The sequence below is a fragment of the Papio anubis genome, chromosome 4 (assembly GCF_008728515.1).
Source record: "Papio anubis isolate 15944 chromosome 4, Panubis1.0, whole genome shotgun sequence".
NCBI classification, from domain to species: Eukaryota; Metazoa; Chordata; class Mammalia; order Primates; family Cercopithecidae; genus Papio; species Papio anubis.
In genome coordinates this window covers 73,011,964-73,027,881 of record NC_044979.1, presented here as the reverse complement: position 1 = coordinate 73,027,881, position 15,918 = coordinate 73,011,964, and the positions used below count along the sequence as shown (strand labels likewise).

The 15,918-nt window shown below is 36.3% G+C and overlaps 1 long non-coding RNA gene across 3 annotated transcripts in view; it reads right to left on the bottom strand.

Moving 5' to 3' along the window:
* LOC101006386 overlaps positions 1-15,918 on the bottom strand; it is a 35,988-nt gene that overhangs the window by 18,979 nt on the left and 1,091 nt on the right. The window contains exons 1-4 of one of the 3 annotated variants that reach the window (XR_002521080.2): positions 11,702-13,377; positions 10,323-10,399; positions 9,799-9,912; positions 8,894-9,024 (exon numbers count right to left, since the gene is read on the bottom strand). This is a non-coding gene — a long non-coding RNA (uncharacterized LOC101006386). Of the gene's footprint in view, positions 1-8,893; positions 9,025-9,798; positions 9,913-10,322; positions 10,400-11,701; positions 13,378-15,918 lie in introns of those variants that run through there. The other 2 variants (XR_002521079.2, XR_002521081.2) reach the window with 2 other exon arrangements.

Below are 15,918 nucleotides of genomic sequence, written 5' to 3'. Positions count from 1 at the left end.
CATGAAAAGTCAGATTCTGGCCAAAACTTTTGTCTGTGAGTAATATATTTTCTTGAATTCTCTGGATCTACAGAATGACTAACCAAAACACTAAGTTTCTTAGCCATGCCTTTCAAATGGTACCAGCAAAATGAACAATGAGAATCTCACACTCTATATTATCAACTTCCTGATGCTTCATATACAGGTGCCATGCTGAACACCTGCCTTATACCTGTAATAGAAGCTCTTCATTCACAGTGAGGGGTTGTAGTGTTCAATCCTTCCATGAAGTCCCTCAGCAAAGCTACAGGCCTAAACCAACCCATACAATCTGCCAGACTATGACTTGGAAGCCATGCTTCTTTAGGGATTTTAGATGTGATTTTAGACATTCCTTGTGAAATCTAACCGAAATTCTACATTTGCACCAAAAGGGAGGCTTAGCTACAAAAGACTTGGTCTTCCTTTCTCTACACTTTCTCAGGATTTTTGTGTGAAAGTAATCCGCACAGATTTAATGTTCTCAGCATTTACTCATGTTTGTGGCTTTCCTTCAAACTTTCACACACATTTTCCACAACCTGCTTTCCTTGAAAAGTAGAATATTCCAGGTCTGTTCAGTGTAAAGCATAAGAAAATAATTGTTTCACAGTCCTCACAACTCTGCTTTCAAGTGGGTCCCCCAGACTCTGCCCCCACATGGAGCAGTGGTTTGCAGTCGCCTGGTACAACCAGGCTCTGAGATTCTTCCTTGCCCTTGTCTCACATGGCCAGTTCTCACCCCCTGACCTCTTTCATATGTGGCTTCTCTTTCTGTTTTCTTATGCTTTCAAATTGGTCCTTACACTATGTATTCTGACCATTTTGCTAACTCATGAATGTGTGGTTGAATTGTAATCCCCTCCAAAGTGAAACTAATAAACATATTCCCTCTTTTATCACAGATGATAATTTTTACCTTGACATCAAATGTCTTAAATCACTAGCTATCCCAGAAATCCAAAGAAATAGAGGAAAAAATAGATGCCACCAAAAGCAAAAAAACAAACACACTGATACAAATAGCAAGGGTCAAAACGTTGACCTTCTTCTATTCAAACATCTCATCTTTCTCCCTGCTTTTCTATCTATTTGAATCTAATTTATTTTCCCTTAAAAGGTGGTAGAGCTTTTTACACTTAATGGAATTTACTTCTAAGGTATCAAAGTCAATATTCCCAAACATTGTAAATCCTGCTTCACAATATTTCATTTACAGTATTTCATTTACAGCGCTTACATTATTTTATTTGACATTCAAAACTACTTAAATAGACCTCAGGCAAGTAGGCATTTATTTTTAAAAAATATGCATTGAAAATTCGTGATATGCCAGAGGAAGGGACAGTGATAAAAGGCCAACAATTCAGGATTCTCTATGGAAAATGGATTATAGGATGTGAGAATGGATAGGGGAAGAATAGTTGAAAAACTTTTATGGCGTAGGTGTGAAATGATTATGGCATGAATTAGACTGTGTTTATAGTGGTGGTGGAAGAAGAGAGGAGAGGCCAATTTGAGAGATATTTAGTATGTAAAATCCAGTCTATGTTGATGGATTGCATTTTGGGTGTGAGCAGGATTTAACTGTCAATGCAGGAGATGTCAAGGAACTCCTAGATTTCTGGGTGTGCAACTGGAAGGATGAAGGTGCTATTCATGAAATTAAGGAACAGTGGAAGAAAAAATTTGGAGGAAATAGATTATGAGTTTGGGTTTAGATAGGTTGAGTTTGAAGCACACCTGAATAATCCCAAAAAGGATGTCAACAAGGCAGTTAAACATACAGGTCTGGAAGTCACAGGCATGATCTGTGCTGGAAATATGAATGTAGGAGTTGTTTGCATGTGGCTGTTCACGCCAGGAAAATAATTGTAGTCATCTGGTGTGAGGCTGTAGAATGATGGGTCTCTAGGAAAGTGCTTCCAGTAGGAGAAACCATCAAAAGAAACTGAGAAGGTGTGGTCATAGTGATACAAACAAATGCCAAAGATTGTGATAAAATAGACACTATGAACATGAAGAAAAGAATAAAGTTGGGGCTAATGTTGCTGAGAAGTTGTGCAAGAAATAATGTGTCAAGCACCTCCTAAATTAAGACATAATCATATTAAGTTCTCACAGTAACTCAAAACTAAAGTTCACAGAAGATGACATGACCTGCCTAAGCTCATGCAACTCTGTGAGGCAGAACTAGAACTCAACACCCAAATGCTAAAGATATCCAATTGAGTCGTCTTGCTGATGATATATATGTATTTTAATTTACAGATGAAATACTTCTTCAAAATGAAAATGGAATAAATTTGTAAATCACTTTTTAAATTGTCAGAAAAAAATCACCATAGTCTTTCTTTTTAGGTGTTACCTGTTTCATTTTATTAGTAATACATGAACATATTTAAAAGGGGTTATTATAAAAAGCATCTCAACTCTGCCCCACCCCCACACTATTTCTGCTTTGGAAAGAAATCACTTTTAACACTTTTATCTGTGTAGTTATTCTTGGTTATGTCATTGTACTTATTTTCATATTTCTAAATAAATGATTTATGCTGCTATTTCTAAATTTGTAATTTTTGGATACCAACTGTGTACTTCCTGTTATGGTAGATGCAGTCTCATTGCACATGACCATTTCCCTGTGTCTTCCTACCCAGTTTAATTATATCATTATTTCAGTTATAGAAAATCACATTATACATTAATGTAACTTGGTGAATATTGTTCATTAGAGACAGATGTTTTATTATGTTTATATTTTCTCACGTTAATAATTGCCTCATTTTAACTTACGTAGTTTTAAATAAACCTATCCTTAATTTCCCTTCTTAATTACCTCATTACAGTCACCATAAACCAACTGCTAGTTGTTTCAAAATGCTCAAATTTGTCAACTAAGTCCTCTCACTCCCTAGAATTTTCATGCCTCATTATGTTTTTATTCTCCCTCCATCTGCTTTCTGTCTTCTGGCTTTCAGCTTCCCCTGGAGGTGTGTTCCCCTCTTTGGCTCTCATCCTTATCTTCTTTTAATAATGGAATCTATTATAAGAGACTGGAAAGCAATGTGATACCTGTCCCAGGTCATTGATACTTCAAGTGTTGTATCCCTCAACTGTGAAATGGAAGGATTTGTTCTCTACAGAAGGCAAATGGATAAAAAGCAGATTCTATTTGCACCTTGAAATCAGCTTAAGAGGCGACCATTTGTCACTGTGTGTGTTGATATGTGTTGCCTTACCAGTGTCACAAGCACCGGGCATATTGATTTAAGACAATAACTTAACTTCCCATGAGAACCCTCCCTCCACAAGAGTGGTGACATAATCATTCTTAGTTACAGAAACATTCGAGTGAAGGCTGATTTCAAAACGATTTATAAACTCCATACATCATCAATCTTGCATTAAACCAAATCATTATTTAAAATGTAATATATGTTCTGCAAGTTATTTTTCCTAGTTTTTAAAGCACATTATTAAATATTTTATGAGCAATTGTCACTTTGTCAGAATATAATAACATCGGGAAATTTTACATTCATTTTTAGGAAAATAATCATACAATAGGTTGTAGGTTGTAGAGCAAAGCAAACTGGTTTACAATCACTTTTAATCCATTTTTGCAAAGACTGTTGTTTCAGAAAATCATGCAATCTTAAATATGTACGATTAAAAACTAAATAGTCTTAGATATATTAACTGGATTGCTCAACCTAACTGCCATTTGCTGTAATATAGACGTAAGCTGGATTTCATAAAGGGCCATAATAATCTTGCTCTAAAAATAAATACAGACTTCTGGTTTAGGATGACACATAAACCACAAAGACCTATAAGCTGTGAGATTTTGTTGACCAAATTCCACTAGAAGTCCCCTGGCCTACACGTTGTTTAGGTCAGTTATTCTCCAAGTCAAGTCCCAGGAACAGCAGCATCAGAATCACTTAGAATTTTTAGAAATGCAAATTCTTAGGCCCTACTCCACACCAAAGTCAGAAATGCTGTGTGTGGGGCCCAACAATCTGGACTAAAGCAATAATTCTCAAACTTCAGCGTGCATCATCAGATCACAGAAACAGCTTATTAAAATACAAATCCTAGGATCCACCCCTAATTTAGTAGTTCCCAGGTAATACTAATGCTTTGGTCAGGAGATTACACTCTGAGAATTAATGACCTAGGAAAGTTAAGCACTATGAGAATTAAATGGGTTACTATATGGAATCTGATGATCTTTGCCCTGTGAGGATTTTGTTTGGGCGATTTTCTCTGATTTCCTTTGGAAGCATATGTATGTAAGGAAGAGAAAGGGGAGAGCCAATCCCTGAATAAACATTTATTGACACTGTGGAAAGCACATTCAGACAAGAACTATACTCTTGGGGTTTACAGACTAGCAGGGAAAAACAGCCATAAACACCTAAGTTAAATTTTAGTTATGGCTATTTTACATACTTCAAAGTTTTTTTAAAATAAGTACTGTGCTAATAAAAGGTCTAACAGAGAAACATGGATATCTGGAGAAATTAATAAGTGATTTTTAACTTCCAATCTGAAGGATGATGTAATCGTTTTCTATTGTGACTGTGTGAAGAGCGCAAACTTAGTGATCGTGACAACACAAATGTTTTAGTTTACAATTCCATAGTATCAAATTCTGATGTCAAGATCACGCATTGAATTCCAACATTGAGGTCCCTGGACTAAAATCAAGGTGTCAGCAGGACTGCATTCCTTCCTGGAGGTTCTAGGTGAGAATCTGTTTCCCTGTCTTTTCCAGCTTCCAGGAGCTGCCCTCATTCCTTGGCTCATGGTCCCCTTCCTCCGTCTTCAACACCAGCAACATTATCTCTCTCTGTGCCTTGTTCCCATAGTCACACTATCCTGTGACTCTCGTCTTCTACCTCTCTCTTCTATTTGTAAGGACCCTTCTGATTAAATTGGGCCCAGCTGTATAATCCAGGCTACTTTCCCTATTTTAATGTGTTGATTGACAACTGTAATACTATCTGCAATTGTAATTATCCTTTACCATGTACACATTCACAGGCTCTGGAGACTAAGATGCGAACATCATTGGAGTATTCTGCCTACTACAGAGGTTATGAATTTAACAGAGTATAAAGAAGGGAAAGAATATTCCAAGCATGTGCTGTTCCATGAACAACATATGTAGAGACCCAGGGAATGACAAGAGCAAGGCAATTAAGAAGACTTACAGAGGCCAGTATTCCCTGAGGTCTGAGAAAAGATGAGGGTGGTGATTTGGAGATGGGGTCTCCAGAAGAAATGGGAGGGAGAGCATTAGGACAAATATGTAATGCATGCGGGCCCAAAACCCAGATGATGGGTTGATAGGTGCAGCAAACCACCATGGCATATGTATACCTATGTAACAAACCTGCATATTCAGCACATGTATCCCAGAACTTAAAATAAAAAATTCTGGAATCATCAAAGCAAATATACTCAAAACTTTTCATCCAAGTAATGTGCAGACATATTCAACCCTCAATTTTAAAGTGACTATTTTGCTTTGTAATAACAATTCATGTATTTCTGGGGATGCTTAAAGTTATATTCAGGTTTCCTAGCTTTCTGCCAGAACTGTCAATAGAAGGAAGGTCAGTGCTCCTGAAGGCTACAATAATAGATGGAAAGCTCTTAGTAGGAAACATAAAGGATTCCACATTATTTTTCTTACCCAGGCAAACCAGTTTTATCTATTTGATGTGATAATTCTTAAAGGATAACTTATCATTATCAGCAAATGTTACATGGAAATATTTTTTTCTTTCTGATATCTAAATGTCCTGAGAGACACCCATGAGCATCATTAGTACATAAGATAATCTATTTTGCCCTTGGAAAGTGTCTATGAGGGAGTACTGTTCTGAGTCTAAACACAATTCTCTGTGCTAGAGAAGGTGTTCCTAGGTAGCCTGAAACTCCTGATTCCATACTCACTTTTTTTGGGGAGGAAGGGGGACAATTGCTTTAATCAAAGAATTATCTGCCTCTAAAAAGCATACAAATGACCACCTTAGGGAAACCATCTCCATTTTCTCTCTCAACTCTTCCAATGGGGACTGATTGAACAAATTTTCAATACAGCCATGAAAGTGAATTCAAAAATCTTTAAAGTTAAAATGACTAGAAGATGAAATATGCATTAAGTCCTATTTCACATTTTAAAATAGCTATAGAGACTAAAATGATTTGATAAAACTATCAATAGTAGTGGATGCTACAGAGAAGAGAAAACCACAGGTGAAAGTTCGGGATACTACACTGCTGATAGAAGTGGATTGAGGAGCGCACATTTAGATTCCTTGCCACATATGACACTTTTTGAAGACTCCCCTAATTGTTCAAGAATATCCTCTGGGCACGCAAAAGCCCAGAAAGGCACTTCTAGCTGGAGAATATTATTGTAATCAATGAGCACATTGAATAAAAATATTAGGAAATATATTATTCCGTGTAGTTAATCCAAAAATAAATACATCTCTTTCCCAAGTTATACTGATTGTTTGCATTATGTATTTGACTAGGTTTGGGGCATGTGACATTTTTCTGTATGTATGATTCCTTTTGAAATGGAAATAATAATTTCTTTTGAAATAAAGAACCACAGTAAATAATTTTCTGTAAGAAGGAAAATGGTGGATTGTACACACAAAAAATTATTTTTTCTAGCATATTTTATCTTTCATCCTTTGTTCTAAAGAAATATTTCAAATGATGACTGCAAAAATGTTCTTCAAATTAATGAATAGTGCATTGCATTACTTAAGCGTTTTTGTTTTAAATGTCAGAATTGATGCATTAGATATGGGAGCAGCCTTTTACTTCTCAAGAACCACTTTAAATTTCAGCCTATTACATCATTATTTTATATTAAACTATCCATGACCATTTATCCATCCATGTCATGGTTATTTATTCATGAACTACAAAAAAAAAGTGAATTTTTTTTTTTTTTTTTTGCCAACAATCAGGAAATTACACTTAACTTAGGGTGGATAAACTCCTAGAAACAAGTACTATCAGCAAAATTTCCTCAGCCTGATTGAATATTGAGCACTCTTTTGGTTTTAAATGTTAAAAATCCAATTTAATGGCAATTGAAGCCAAAACAAAACTATAGGAGTTTACTGACACATAACTTAGTATAAATCTGAGGTTAGGCATGGCTGGATTCAGAGTCCAAACAATATCATTATAATCCTCTATCTCATTTCTCTATTTCCATCTCCATCTCCACCTCTGTTTTTATCTCCATCATAATCAGTTCTATGTGTCAAGGCGTCTCTGTGTTGGCTTCATCCTATCCTACTATGGATACCTTTTCTTCTTGAGTTAGGAAAAATGTCTTCTAGCAGTCCTCAGATTTTACCTTAACAGCTTCTGAGATAAAAGGAATAGATCGACTCTTTCAAAGTGTCCATACAGCACTCTTACGGAAGATGTCCGGACTTGCTTGTGTTATGTGCTCATGCTTTAGAGCAATCACTGTGCTAAGTGTATGGGTATCTCCTATAGATAGGACACAAATGGAGTGACTTGATCGACAGTCCAATCAGGGGCACATGAAATGAGGAGAACAGTTCTGAAATTAAAGAGAGTGCTGAAGAAATTCAGATATCTAGTCCTTGGTTCCTTGAAAGTGTGACAAGTAAAGGTCATACTCATGTTTCCAAAATCGAAGGGAAAATTCCCAATGATCTCTCTGGCATAATAAAATAAGAATGGCATTAGATCTCCATTATCAGCAGGTTTACAATGTATGGAAATACCACATTTTATTTACCTATTCATCGGTTAATAGAAATTTGGTTTCAGGCCGGGTGCAGTGGCTCATGCCTGTAATCCCAGCGCTTTGGGAGGCAGAGGCGGGTGGATAACCTGATGTTAGGGGTTCCAGACCACCCTGGCCAACATGGTGAAACTGCATCTCTACTAAAAATGCAAAATTAGCTGGGTGTGGTGGTGGGTGCCCGTAATCCCAGCTACTGGGGAGGCTGAGACAGTAGAATCGCTTGAACCCGGCAGGCAGAGGTTGCAGTTAGCTGAGATCGCACCATTGCACTCCAGCCTGGGTGACAAGAGCAAAACTCCATCTTAAAAAAAAAAAAAAAAAAAAAAAGAAAACAAAAAAAGAAAGAAAGAAATTTGGTTTTGAAGTCACACACACACAAAAGGAAGAATAATTTCGAAATTAGCTGATGAATAAAAGTTGTAGAACAAAGACAACTTAGAGCATGGTCCTTCTAGAACATTTCAGAATGGAGCACTTTGCTCCAATGTGAGAAGGTATGAAAAACAGGAATGGTGGAATGGCTGTTTAGGCTGTTCACTTAAGGTCTAGAGACTAGCAGTATCAATACAGAAAGAGTGGAGGAGGCAAGACCATTACAAGGGTCCAAATCAAGGTCTACAGTAACTCTGCTGTCTCAAATTTACTTTTCCCACAACTTAGCCTCACAGACATTCTCAAATTCTGGCAGAAACAAAGAATACTAAACTCCTGTAATGCACCATAAACCTTTAGAAGACCGAACAAAATGATCCTGTGACAGGAAACAAAATATTTTGATTTATTTAACAACTCTTATACCGCCAACCGTTCTTCCACACTTTATTTCACTTTCTCCTAGATAAAGCCTTTCTGTGTTTGTTTCCCTTCTTTTATTTCTTTTATCTGTACCCTTGTATTCATTATCTTTTGTTTTAATCCTTAAACTACTCCACTCTCTTTCCATCCCTATAGTTGCCTTTTTGTTACAAATCTACCTCCCTCTCTCTAAGAAAGCTCAATGATCCTAGATTTGCCTCTCTAAGCCCTAAGTAAATTGCATGTACTTACCTCATTAAAAATATATTAAAAGACAACCATGTGTTTACTCAAGGAGGAGTGACAATATCAACAACTCACAATGAGGAGACTTGATTTGTGAACAGTCAATCGGTAGATATTTATTGCATACTTTATCTGTTCTGTAGAAGTCAAAGAAGAAGAGAGGCCTTCAATGACTATAATTGGAAGAGCAAGATAAACTTCTTACTTAAAACAGTCAAATAAGGATATGTGAATTAAGAAATATTGAGAATGAAGAAAGGAGAAGTCATTCATAACGTATTAGTATTTTTCAGGTCATTGCTATGGACAACATCTATGGTAAAGTCTAAAGAAATTTAAGACCACTGTGCAATGGTTTTATACTTTTTAATTGAAATGATCACATAGTAAAGACTTAGGGGTTTTTGTAGATTATGAGACATGGAGGGATGTGAGAAGAAGAGTGAGAAGAAAAAAGGAAGAAGTGACGTATATAATTGCAGCAAGGGAAAGAATCATGATCGCTGAAAAAAAATAGAGGAAAGAAACTTTTGTGTCCTTCTGCACTGCTAACCTACTGGTACCCTCTCTGAAATGTGGGAGAAACAAGATGTAGATTAATGTGTCTAAACTGAAGAGTGTAAGATCCTAATAAGACAGAAACTGGAGAAAGCTTGTGGAAAAGAGTGGTTGACTGCACCCTATAGAACCGTGATCCTATCCAGAGGATCCTGATCAAAGGGAAAGTGATAGGCATGGGCTTCCAAGCCAATTGCTGTTGCCTTCTGTGCCTCCTTTGGCCTCTTAGGGGTCCCTAACAGGGAATCTGCAGGATGCCCTATAGGAGGCACTCCCTGGCCAACTTCAAGTCTACAGTCTGTACCCAACACAACCACCATTTCTGTGGTATCTTCAGGGAAACTGAAACATACCTCTTCACGCTTCCTCACACAGGTCATGGAGAATTCATTAAGTGCCTTTAAATAGTAATCAGATGAGATTAGAGTTCTTGAAATTTTAATCTGGTGTGTTTGGGGAAAATGGACCTGAGAACAAGGAAGTCAAGAAGCTCTGGTAAGATTTAAGGTATTTGAAATTTGTATTAATATTGTTAGTTTTGGAATGGAAAGAAAGAGGACAAAAATGATATTTCAAATGAAGTGTCAATAGGGCTTTGCAGATGGGTTGTTGTAATAGGCAAAGTAGAAAAAAATCCAAAAAAACCCAGAGGCTTTGGGCCTTAATGGTATTTTTAACATGGATAAAAACAAACCCATGAAGGCAAGCTGGTTTAGGAGTGAAAATTATTGAGTTTGAGATTATGGTGACATATCTAAACAGGAATGTCCAAAGAAATGGTAGAAATACGTTATTGGAAGTGAAGAAAGGAGGCAGGCCTAGAGTGATAAACAGGATGTCAGTAGCATCTGCAGATAAATGACATGTGGCTACTCACTGTCTGTCTCATTTCTCCCACATCCATTCATTGCATTACAATCGTGGTGCCATCTTCTTAACAGGTCACTAAGCTGGCTTTGGAATGAAGAAGAAGGAACAAGTGTTGATATTAATAGAGACTGACAACTTCTGCTGAGGCATGGGTGTGAGTAACTCTTAAGTCAAACAGAATATTGAGCAAAATTGAACTAACCTTGTCTTAAGGACTTCTAGATAAAGAGATGTCTCAATATACTCTGACAAGCTACTCCATTATTTCACTAGCATTAGAGTCTGTCAGGCTGTTTCTTTCATCAGTAAAGTTAACCCTCACCCATTAGAATAGTAGAGTACTATGATGACATACTTGATGACCCATCTACTTAACTCTTTCACTTGGGATAAGGGAGGACATTCATGATCTGGTAGGGAAGAAAAGCCTCTTTTCAACTCGTTTTTTTGTTTTGTTTTGCTTTGTTTTTTAAAATTCTTTATAATACAGTGTTAAGGCACTAGATAAATATTCTGTGGGTGGCACTTGGAAGAAAAAAGAAAGGAAGGAAGGAAGGAAAGAAGGAAGGAAGAAAGGAAGGAAAGAAGGAAGGAAGGAAGGAGAGAGAAGGAAGGCAGGCCGGCCAGCAAGCAAGCAAGCCCAGATTTCATAAGATTGTATAAGCATGAATATTAATGTCACATATTATTATTTAAAAACTTTTTTTTTCTCTTTGCAAAGTTTTCTAACTGAGCCATAAAATTCGCACTGGCCTAGAATGAGGCATCCAAGCTAAGTGTCCAAAAGTGCCATATTAATACTTTAATAAAGTTTGAGCAGCCAGAGCAGTGGTGGCAAATTCTCTCCCCTCTGCTCCTATAAAACCAGTTTTCTAATTCTCCCTGTAACAATTCTTATTTCCACATAACTCCTTGCTAACAGTGATCAAACTGCCTTTTTGATCTTGGAGGAGGGGGCCTATTAATAGAGATTTTTAGTGAGGAAAGCACTTCAGCAAGAGAATTAATTAGATCCATAGTGTCTTCTATTTGGCAATAAACAGCTTTTACAGGTGAGTAAACCATAAAACAAAGATAGCATTTATTTTATAACTGCAAAGATTATACATTATGACTCAAGTTTTGTGCCATCAGAAATGGTTTCCCTGTGGAAAAGAAAAAAGCAAAACCTTGCTAGAGAAGAATTTTAAATTAATAAAATGCTCTAGTACATTAAAATCTGAAGCACATATCTGATTTCAGAATTCCTGCCCATGAGTGAGCAAAGTAATGCAATCTATATATCCTGATATAGATGTCCCATAAAGTAAATCAAGAAGAGGAAGTCAGTATAAATTAGTTACAGGAAAACTTTATTCAAGCACAAATGTATTTTAAAGGATATACCAGATTCTATCCTCCTGGAATGTGGATGTAAAATAATAACGATTCTTGATACAATAATTAAATCATTTTAATGCTGTCTGATATTCCGAAGCAGTTAAATTCAACCTATAAGAAAAAAAACAAAAATACTAAAGATATAAAAATTGGATCTTTTCAGCTGAGTGTGGGATTATGGTTAACACACAAGGTGAGAAAACTGGATCATTTGGGCTCCAAGGAGTGCTTCTGTGTCAACAGCCAAGGCAAATCGAAATGAGATGACTTGCATACATCTGTGACAGTGTCTTGGCCTGATTCTAGAAATCAAAGTCATGAGACCACTACCTTTAGTAAAACAGGAAAATTAGGTGAAGCGAATGTCTACTACATAAAAATGGATAGCATATTTTAATATCTGAATAACATATTGAAGTGTTTTGTCTATGATATAAACTCAACTAATCACCAGTGGGGGAAAAAAACAAGTCAGTAGTGGAGAAATAACATGTCTGTCAAAGTGTCTAACGGTGCTGTAGGAATAAAACTAAGTTGTATACTTCATTTTTCATTTTGTAGTTTAAATGTATCACTATGATAATTCGATATACTTATTGAATAATAAATGCTATTAAAATAAAATGACTATCAACTTGACTAAATTAGTCTTGAATGATAGATAATGCAGAGAATTTTAAAACATACAACACCGACATATTCTAGGCAATCAAAATTAAACCTATCTTCTTTAATCTAAAATAATGTTTTAGAAATGTCAAAGATGTCTTCAAAATTGGAATATTAAAAGGGCAACCTATGCAAAGTACTCATTTTAAAATTTAGCTTTATAGTACTGTTCTGCTGTGGGGCCGGATATTCAGACCAAAAAAAAAAAAAATCACAGCTACTGATTAACTGATATTGAGGAAGGAATCATTTCCCAGAATGAGAACTTAGTAATACATTAGAATTGCTGGAAGAGTGAAACATCTTGCCATGAAACACAGAAAAAGCCTCATCCCTGAAGTCATGCCCCATCACTCAGTTTTGCTGGCATCATGCCCACCTTGAGGACAGTTTTTCTTACTGCATATACACACTAGAGTTTTACTCATCTATGGCTCATCAATCACAATAATAACTTACTTTAGACAGAAAGTGGCTTGGTCAGTGGTTTGAGAGAAGTGTGCAACTTACCACCTCTTCCCTTTCTTCTTTCCTTTCTCTTGGGGCAGTACCTGTATACTCTACTCTCTTGCTTCCCTGTGAATTTCACTGCCCAATTTAAATGTTTTACTTTAATTCTATCTGTGGATATATATGTCCTCTGTATTCACTCATTCACTCCTTTTTCTCTACCAGTTATGGCCCTATTTCCTTTGAACATTTCTTTCTGAAGACCAGGGCAAGGTTCAGGGGCATGCAACTTTTGCAGTTGCATAAGGTTCCTTGATCAGAAGGCCCCCAAGCTTGGTTTAATGCTCTGTGGTCACTGTCTTGAAATTCTTAATAATTTTACCTTTGGCCTTAAGTTTTGTACATAAAGTCTTACGGAACAAGAGAAAATACCCATGATTGCAGCAGATATGTACAATAGGCATTTTCATTGTTCTTTGCCACTTCATTTGAATATTACATTTGCAGTGACCCAGGAACACAGAATGCCAGTGGACCAATGATGCATGGCAGTTCAGAAACACTCGAAGAGAGTACAAGGCGTGTTAAGTTTGTGTCAGAATAAGTATGGACACTGACAGCCCCAAAAGGCCACGTGTTCTGCTTGAACCAGAACTTCTTCCACAGAAAGAAGAAAATGACCAAGGAACCCTATCACATGCTTTTTTATCTTACATTGTTGTATTAGCCAATTGTATTAAAAATGATGGCACAGAAGGAAAAGAATAGATAAGGCAACCCCTTGCTCTCTTTCTTTTAAGTCCCTCCTAACTCATCAGCAGGCTGAAGGTAGAATGTTTGTAGAATATGTGCCTATCAAGACATGAAATAAAAACAGTTGACTTAGTTTTGATGCAGTGTTTTGACTGCTCTGTCATGGTTAAGAATGAAATACGGATTCAGGTGTGAGGTATCTATTTACTCCATTCTTGCATTTTTATAAAGACATACCTGAGACTGGGTAATTTATAAGGAAAAGAGGTTTAATTGACACATGGTTCTGCAGACGGTACAGGAAGCATAGTGCCAGCATCTGCTTAGCTTCTGGTAATGCCTCAGGGAGCTCTTACTCATAGCAGAAGGTGAAGTGGGAGAGGGCAGGTTATATGGTGAGAGTGGGACCAAGAGAGACAGGAGGTGGTGCCACATACTTTTAGACATCAGATCTCGTGTGAATTCACTCAAGGGGATGGTGCTAAGCTGTTCATGTGGGATCTGCCTCCACGATGCAAACATTTCCCATCAGGACTTACTTCCAACACTGGGGATTACATTTCAACATGAAGTTTAGTTGGGACAAATATCCAAACCATATCAAAGTACAAAATACAAAATGTGTAATTTTAGTGATTTCACGAGTAGCGTGCTCTTATGTTTGCATTTAAAACTGTCATTGCACAATATAAAGATCAAGGGTAAAATTAATGCTAATAATTTATGTTTTTCTTTACTCAGAAGAATATTAAATAGCAAATAAAAACACCATGACAAGTTGGTGTGGGGAGGAGAGGAAGGATGGTAGGGAGATTACAGAAGAAAGAAAAGTTTTCTATCTTAATACCTTTAATTGAACTTTTCCCGTTTTCTGAACTAGAGGCACAACATTTTCATTTGCCCCGAGCCCCACAAATTATGTGTCTGGCTCTGCTGAAGACTTTAAGGTTGGAATTGTGTGCCTAATTTTTACTTACTATGACTGAGAAGCCTGCCATCAGTGCCAGTAATATTCCCAAATTATGGAAAAGAAAGATCAAATTGGTGACTTTTTGGAAACTCCTTGAAAATATTCTTTGCATTCTTAAAACTTTTAAGTAAAACTCATTCTTTCTCAAACATGAATAACCAAAATAATTTTTTAACACTCTATTTCTTCTTCAATGGCATGGCTTTATTTTATCACAAGTATTACAACATTATTTTTCTTCTATTGGTCTTGAAAATACGCAGTATTTCTGCTGTCCTATGGGTTACACAGATTTTGATTGGCCAGCATAGTAACTCTAATAGCCATGTGTTTTCTGGGCTGAGTTAGGAACCTGACCCTCATTTCAGTCTTCAGGGAAAATGTGCTTTAAATACCAAGCAACCAACTTAGAAATCAACTTTATTCCATAGCTTGTTTGTAAATCAAGAGCTTTTTGTTTCTAGTTTACATTTTGTGACAGTTCAAATATGATGCCCAAGATACTGAATTTGCTTCATGATTGGAAATTTTGTTCATGTTTATTGAACCAGTTTTGAGAGCTTGGTATGCTCTTTTCCCCTTGGATTGGACTTGTCCTACGGGGAAAAGGTAGGACAAATGGGCAGGCAGGAAGCAGACAGATAGGAGAAAGAAAAGTTCCAATTTTGCACCTCAATTCAGACATTTCCTGCTTATATTCTTGCTTTTGTAGTTACTAGAAGGGATACTTAATATTATTTTAGGTAATTTTTAGTCCTTTGTCTCCTAGAGACCTACAAACATTAGAAATTTTCTGTGAGACTATCCTACAAGAATAGAGAAGAGGTTCTAAATGCTATTCATCTCTATGAACTTTATTTGCCTTCAATCAGTAAGAAAAGTTAAGTATTTTAATTTAAAAAGGAAAAAGCACAACGAGAAAAGTGAAAATTATTCCCCTGATCGCTAATATCAACTATGGTCACATTGAATAATTCTTTTTCTGCACATTAAATTCATTTTTCCTGCCTCATCTTTTGAGTGCAAATTTTTTTTCAGATGAGATTATCCAAATTCGATACTGGCAATGGTAACTGAAAACAATAATTTGGATTTTTTAGGTAACAACTTCAATATGAACTAGCTTTGCCTTACTTCAGTTATATTCTTAGCACATTATATGTTTTCCTTGTAACTACATTTCATTCTTATGTCTTCCTATCATTTAAAGGAAAGAGTATATTTTATGTATCTAAATGGTTAGTTCTGGTAAATATTAACATATTTTCAAAAATAACGGTTTCTACATTTCTATCAGCAAACTTTCAGTAAGACAATTTTTAAACATGTTTTAATTATATAATATGCAATTTTTTTAACCAGAGGACGTCACAGACTTTAA